This window comes from Oryctolagus cuniculus, chromosome 21 (assembly GCF_964237555.1).
Source record: "Oryctolagus cuniculus chromosome 21, mOryCun1.1, whole genome shotgun sequence".
In the NCBI taxonomy this organism is placed as follows: Eukaryota; Metazoa; Chordata; class Mammalia; order Lagomorpha; family Leporidae; genus Oryctolagus; species Oryctolagus cuniculus.
Window position 1 is genome coordinate 29651753 of NC_091452.1, and position 8103 is coordinate 29659855.

The following is an 8103-nucleotide window of genomic DNA, read 5'->3' on the forward strand; positions in this document are numbered from 1 at the left end:
TTCCAGTATCATTAGCAGGGAGCTGGATCAGAAGCAGAGCAGCCTGGACTTGAACCATGGTTCATATAAGATGCTGACGCTGCAAAGTGGTGGCCTACCCTGCTAGGCCAAAACATGGGGCCCCAGCTATGAAGTTTTCAAATGCCTGCAAGATTAGTATGCGGGAAAGAATGGACTTAAAACTGATTACACAGTAAGGTCTCAATTTTGTGGAAAAGCAAACCACTATGTGAATTTGGAAACAAACCATCTAGGGGGCCGGCGTTGTGACACAACGGGGTAAAGCTGCCACCTGCGACACCCTTATCTCGTATGGGCATCCATTTGAGCCCCGACTGCCTCACTTCTGATCCAGCTCCCTGATAATGCACCTGGGGAAAGCACCAGAAGATGGCCCATGTTTGGGCCCCTGCCACCTATGTGGGAGAACTGGATTAAGCTCCTGGCTCCTGGCTTCAGCCTGGCCCAGCCCTGGCCGTGGCAGCCATTTGGGAAGTGAATCAGTGAGTGGTAGATCTCTCCCTCTCTCTCTGTAACTCTGACTCTGAAATAAAATAAATCTTATAAAAAAAGAAAAGAAGAAAAAGAAAAACAACCAAGGCCATTGTGGCACTGTGGGTTAAGTCGCCACTTGTGATGCTGGCATCTCTTACAGGACTGGTTCAAGTCCTGGCTTTTGCACTTTCTTTAAAAAAATTTTTTTTATTTATTTATTTATTTGAAAGGCAGAGTTACAGAGAGAGGTCCTCCAAAAAAAAAAAAAAAAGGTCTTCCATGTGCTGGTTCATTCCCCAAATCAAATGGCCTCAATGGCCAGAGCTCGGCTGATCTGAAGCCAGGAGCTTCCTCCAGGTCTCCCATGCGGGTGCAGGGGCCCAAGTACTTGGGCCATCTTCTACTGCTTTCCCAGGCCACAGCAGAGAGCTGGATACCAGTACTACAGGCCATGGCTTTATCCACTATGCCACAGCGCCTGCCTTCAGCTTCTCCACTTTCAATCTAGTTCCCTGCTAATGCCCTGGGAAAGCAGTGGAAGACGGCCCAAGAACCTGGGTCCCTGCCACCCATGCAGGAGAGCCAGAGGGAGTTCCTGGATCCTGGCTTCAGCTTGGCCCAGCTGGGGTTGGGCTGTTGGGACTATTTTGGACTTGAACCAGGTGGAAGATTCTTTCTCTCTCTCTCTCTCTCTCTCTCTCTCTCTCTCTCTGCTTCTCCCTCTCTCTCTGTCACTCTGCCTTTCAAATAAATAAATCTTTACAAAAAAATAAATAAATAAGATAGCCTTAGGTGGGTGAGGGGCTCAAGCTGGAAAGAGCCTAAAGAAGACTTCATGATCCACGCAAGAACAGAAGATGGTAATAAGACAGGGAGGGCAGTGGGTAGGTTCCAGAGGACATTCACGGGCAAATACTGGTGACTGATTCGCCAGTAAAACATAATAGACGGGAAGGAGTTGAAAGTAGTTCTCAGATTTCTGGCTGAAGGAAGTAGGAGCAGACAGTGTCAGGGAGGAAAATGATAAGTACTGGACAGGTTGAGTTTGAAGAGCTTTGGGACTTTTGAGATGGATTCTAGGTGATGGGCCAGGAACTGCGTAAAGGAGAAAAAAATCCCTACCCTCATGGAACTCTTTAAAAAATAAATCTTAAAAAAATAATAATGCATGGGGGCCAGCGCAGTGGCTCACTTGGCTAATACTCTGCCTGTGGCACCAGCATCCCATATGGGCACCAGGTTCTAGTCCCGGTTGCTCGTCTTCCAGTCCAGCTCTCTGCTGTGGCCTGGGAAGGCAGTGGAGGATGGCCCAAGTGCTTGGGCTCCTGCACCCGCATGGGAGACCAGGAGGAGGCACCTGGCTCCTGGCTTCGGATCGGCACAGCTCTGGCCATTTCGGCAATTTAGGGAGTGAACCAATGGAAGGAAGACCTTTCTCTCTGTCTCTCTCTCTCACTGTCTGTAACTCTACCTGTCAAATAAAAATAATAATAATAATACACAAGACAGGTCTAGTGCATTTTTTTTTTGCAGGTCTGGGCTTGCAAAAGATGTGGAGAGGATTTGGAAGCTGTCAGACTACAGTGGTGGATTGGTGTTACAGTGCAGTGGGTTAAGTTCAAGTCCCAGCTCTTCCACGACAGATACAGCTCCCTGCTAATACTCCTGGGAAGGCAGCAGAGGGTGGCCCAAATAAATAAGTAGATCTTTTTTAAAAAATGGTTGGTTGACATCATAACAAAATTATTTTCATTATTAAAGATTTCTTTATTTGAAAGGCAGAGTTACAGAGAAAGAGGGAGGGAAAGAGAGAGAGAGGGATCTTCCATCCACTGGTTCACTCCCTAAATGGCCACAATGGTCAGGGCTGGGCCAGGCTGAAGCCAGGAGCCTAGAACTGCCACACAGGAGCCTGGAACTCCCACAGGTGGAGGAGGCCCAAGCAGTTGGGCCACCTTCCCATGCCTTCCCAGGCACATTAGCAGGGAGCTGCTTGGGAAGTGGAGCAGCTAAGACTAGAACCAAAGCTCATGGAATGCCAGCATTGCAGACAGCTTTAACCCACTTTGCCACAACTCACGTCAATTATTTTTAAGGCACTAGCAACATGGGTTAGATTTTTTTAATTTAAAGTTAATTTTTAAACTCTTTCTTTACTTATTTGAAAGACAGCGTAAGAGAGAGAAAAAGAAAATATCTTCCATCTGCTGTTTCACTCCCCAAATGGTTGCAACAGCCAAGTTTAGGCCACGCCAAAGCCAGGAACAAGCAATTCTGTCTAGATCTGTCACATGGGAGGCATGGGCCCAAGTATTTGGGCCATCTTCCTCTGCCTTGCTAGGCACATTAGCAAGGAGTTAGATTGGAAACAGAGTAGCCAGGACTCAAAGTAGCACTCCCCATGGGATGTTGATGTTGCAAGCAGTGACTTAGCCAGCTGGGCCACAACACTGGACCATGTTTGTTTCTTTTTAATATTTACCTACCTGAAAGGCAGAGTGACAGAAACAGAGATCTTCCATCCACTGATTCACTCCCTGAACTGTCACCAGGGCTGGGACTGGGCCAGCCGAGAGCCTGGAAATGTATGAGTCTCCCACGTGGGTGGCAGGGACCCAAGCACTTCTGCTTCTGTTTTCACCCATGTGCGTTAGCAGGGAGCGGGGTTGCAATCAGAGCAGCCGAGATGCAAACTGTCACTCTGATATGGACGTTGGTATCACGAGTGGTAACTTAACCTGCTGCACTCCCAGTTCTGGAAGCTGAGTGTCTGAAATCAAGGTGTCGGGAAATTGAATCCTTCTGAGAGTGATGAGGGGAAGAGCTGTCCCTGACCTCTCTCCTGGGCATATAGGGGGCACTCTTCGTGTCCACATGGCATTCTTCCTGTGTCCTCACATGGCCACCCTTCTGTCCACCTCTCTGTCCAGCCAGCCTTACTGGAGTAAGCCTAGTAACTTTGCTTTCAATGGATCACTTCTGTAAAGGCCCAGTCTCCAAAATGAAACATTTTCATGCACAATCCAACCCACAAAGAATATGAGGGTGCTTCGGAAAGTTCTAGTTAAGATGCCTGCCTGCCTGCCTGCCTGCCTGCCCCATTGGAGTGCCTGGGTTTGACTACTGGGTCCAGCCTGATTCCAGCTTCCTGACAATGCAGACTCCGGGAGGCAACAGTGATGGCTCATGTAGTTAGGTTCCTACCACCCACGTGGGAGACCCAGATGGAGTTCTGGGTTCCTGGCTTCCACCCTGCCCAGTCTGACTGTTGCAGGCATTTGGGGAGTGAACCAGCAGATGGAAGCTCTCTCTCTCTCTCTCTCTCTCTCTCTCTTCCTCTGTCTCCTCCTCTCTGTCACTCTGCCTTTCAGTAGTTGGGGTGGGTGTTTGGTACCGTGGTGAAGATGCTGCTTGGGACACTTGAGTCCGGGATCCACTCCTGATTCCAGTTTCCTGCTAATACGCACCCTGGGAGGCAGCATGTGATGACTCACGCAGCTGGGTTCCTGCCACTCACATGGGAGACCAGGGATGAGTTCCCAGCTGCCACCTTCCGCCTGGCCCACCCCCAGAGGTTTCAGGCATTTGGGGAATAAATTAGCAGATGTTAAGAGCTATCTCCCTGCCTTTCAAATAAATTAAAATTTTGAAAAAAGATAAATTTATTATGGTGCAAACATTTTTTGAAACCCATGCATAGTTTTTTAGTTGTTTTTTTTTTTTAAGATTCATTTATTCATTCGAAAGAATTAGAGAGAGGGAGAGGCGGAGGTAGAAAGAGAAAGAGATCTTCCATCACTGGTTCACTCCCCAAGTGGCCAAAACAGCCAAGGCTAGGCCAGACCTAAGCCAGGAGCCAGGAACTTCATCTGAGTCTTTCCACACGGGTGCTGGGACCCAAGCACTTGGACCATCCTCCGCTGCTTTCCCAGGCACATTAGCAGGGAGCTGGATCAGAAGGGGAGCGGCCAGGACTTGAACCGGTGCTCATATGGGATGTCTGTGCTGCAGGCGGCAGCTTAACCCGCTGTGCCACAGCACTGTTCATAATAGGCATTTTCCATGAACTTTTTGCAGCCCCCTCCTAAATGTGTAGCTGGAAGGGGCTGCCATGTGCCAGCCTTTATTTCCCTTTTGAGGTTGAAATTAGTGGGAGCTGGCATCAAGGAAGGGAGAAGTCAATCATCGAGGAACAGACTGTTCCAGACCCAGCTGAGACAGGGGCCATGGAAGGACCCTGGATGTCAACCCATTCCGTGGAATTTTACAAATGGAGGACTGAGGTTTCCAGCCCTGGGTCGCCAGTTGGTTTCACTGCTGCTGGACTACAGGTTAGGAGAGGCTGCTGCAGTGCTGCTGAAGTTCAAGAGCAGGTCTCCTGTCCCTGGGCCAGCAAGCAAAGCCAAGAAAGGCCGTGAGAGGCCCGAGCTCTGGCCTGAGGGCAAGGGCAGGGGTCCAGCTCTTTAACCAGTGTCACCAGGGTCATCATGCAGAAGCCAGGATGCTGTCTCCACAGCTCAGATCACAGAAGGTCTGAAGCAAAGCTGACTTGACATTAATCTTTTTGTTTTGTTTTTGACAGGCAGAGTGGACAGTGAGAGAGAGAGACAGAGAGAAAGGTCTTCCTTTTTTGCCGTTGGTTCACCCTCCAATGGCCGCGCTGATCTGATGGCAGGAGCCAGGTACTTCTCCTGGTCTCCCATGGGGTGCAGGACCCAAGCACTTGGGGCATCCTCCACTGCACTCTCGGGCCACAGCAGAGAACTGGCCTGGAAGAGGGGCAACGGGGACAGAATCCGGTGCCCCGACCGGGCCTAGAACCCGGTGTGCCGGCGCCGCAAGGCAGAGGATTAGCCTAGTAAGCCACGGCACGGGCCAACATTAATCTTAAAAAATTTATTCTTTTATTTGAAAGTCAGTGCCACAGAGAGGGGAGAGAGAGAGAGAGAGAGATCTTCCATTCACTCATTCACTCCCCAGATGGCTGCAATGGCCATGGCTGGGCCAGGCCAAAGCCAGGAGCTTCATCCAGGTCTCCCACGTGGGTGGCGGGGTCCCAGGTACTTTTCTCAAGCCATTAGCAGGGAGCTGGATCAGAAATGGAGCAGCTGGGACTCGATTCAGTGCCCAGATGGGATAACAGCATTGCAGGTGGTGGCTTTACCCACTATGCACAACACCACCTGACATTAATCTTTATAATTCAGTACCTTAAATTGTCCCAGAAGAAAGTCAGAAGGTCTAGGCATGAGTGAATTTGAAAATAGGCTAAGGGACCAGCGTGACACAGCAGGTTAAGCTGCTGCCTGTGATGCTGGCATCTCAAGTCGGCTATCAGAGCACCTGTTTGAGTCCCATCTGCCCTGTTTCTGATCCAGCTCCCTGCTAAAGTGCCTGGGAAAACAGCAGAAAATGGCCCAAATGCTTGGGCCTCTGCCACCCATGTGGGAGACCTGGATGGAGTTCCAGGCTCCTGGCTTTGGCCTGGCCTACTCCTACCCATTGTAGCCATTTGGAAAGTAAAGAAACAGGTGGAAGATTCTCTCTCCCTCTCTCTCTCTCTCTTTTTCCTCTTTCCCTGTAACTCTGTCATTCAAATAAATAAAATATATCTTTTTTTTTTTTTTTTTAACAGGCGGAGTGGACAGTGAGAGAGAGAGACAGAGAGAGAGAAAGGTCTTCCTTTGCCGCTGGTTCACCCTCCAATGGCCGCCGCTGCAGCCGGCGCACCGCGCTGATCCTGGCAGGAGCCAGGAGCCAGGTGCTTTTCCTGGTCTCCCATGGGGTGCAGGGCCCAAGCACCTGGGCCATCCTCCACTGCACTCCCTGGCCACAGCAGAGAGCTGGCCTGGAAGAGGGGCAACCGGGACAGAATCCGGCGCCCCAACCGGGACTAGAACCCGGTTTGCCGGCGCCGCAAGGTGGAGGATTAGCCTAGTGAGCCACGGCGCCGGCTCAATATATCTTTAAAATAAAACAATAGACTAAAAGCAGGGAGTAAAGCAAGCAGAGCTGATCACAGAACTGCTCATTCCACAGAGGCAGCACTTACAGGATAACAACACTCACTGAGCTCAGACACAAAGGTTGCAACCAAGAGCACCTGTAAGCCGTTTAAAAATTAAAACCAGGGGCCGGCTGTGGTGTAGCAGGTGAAGCAGCTAGCTGCAGTGCCAGCGTCCCATATGGGTTACAGTTTGAGTCCTGGCTGCTCCATTTCCAATCCAGCTCTCTTCTAATGGCCTGGGAAAGCAGCAGAGGATATCCCAAGTGCTTGGGCCCTTGCACCCACATAGGAACTTCAGCACGGCCCAGCCCTGGCTGTTGTGGCCATTTGGGAAGTACACCAGCAGATGGAAGATCTCTCTCTCTCTCTCTCTTTCTCTCTCTCTCTCTGTAATTTTTTCAAATAAATAAATAAATCTTTAAATAAATTTTTAAACCAATTTCTGTTGTGAGACCATTTAACTTACTAATTAATTAATTCATTAATTATTTGAAAGGCAGAGGGACAAGGGTCTTCCATCTGCTGATTAACTCCCCAGATGCCCACAACAACTGCAGCTAAGCTGAAGCCAGGAGCCCAAAACTCCATCTGGGTCTTCCTTGTGGGTGCAGGGGTCCAAGCACTTAAGCCATCATCGGCTGCCTCCCAGGGTGCATCAGCAGGAAGCTGGATGGGAAGTGGAGTAGACGGGACTCAAATTGGAGCTCTGATATGGGATGCGGGGGTGGCTTAATCTGCTGCACCACAACACCAGGCCTTCCCTTTTTATTTTTAATGTGTTTTGTTTCCAGTTTGTTCTCTGAGGCAGGCTAATGTGGATCATGACATTCCACTACTTTAAAACCTCTGCCGATGGGCGGGGCCCTCTGGCAGCGTTGTTTTTGTGGAATGATGGTAAGAAAAGAAAGAGGGGGAAAGTGTTAGGGGAAGGTGGCAAGAAGGCATTTCAGAAAGTGAAATTCTCAAAGCCAGCACTTTTCCATAGCAGGTATAAGTTGGCAGCCATCGGGGGAGTGAGCCAGCGGATGAAAGATCTCTCTTTCTGAATTCCAAATAAACAAATAAATCTTAAAAAAAAAAAAAAAGGAAAGAAAGAGAGTGAAATTCTCATCACAATGTAAATGTTCATATTCCCAGCAGACTGAGCCCTAGGACAGAACTGGACCACACTCACATTTACATCCCGATTCCAGCTCCGAGAAGATGCTCAAAAACAGGTGTGCTGAGTTTAGTCATCACTCAAGTGCTTGTTATTTCAAGATCTTAGAAAGCTCTTTTGAGGGCTGCCACTGTGGCATAGTAAGTTAAGCCTCTGCCTGCATCGCCAGCCTCCCCCATGGGCACTGGTTCAAGGCCCAGCTGCTCCTCTTCCAATCCAGCTCTGTACTGATGGCCTGGGAAAGCAACTAGAGGATGGCCCAAGTGCTTGGGCCCCTGAGCCACATGGGAAGCTCAGGTGGGAATAGGCTCCTGGCTTCAGATTGGTCCAGTTCTGGCCATTGTAGCCAGTGGAAGACCTCTCTCTCTCTCTCTCTCTCTCTCTCTCTCTAAGTCTGCCTTTCAAATTAAAAAAAAATTTATTTAGCAGGTAAAGGCAGAGT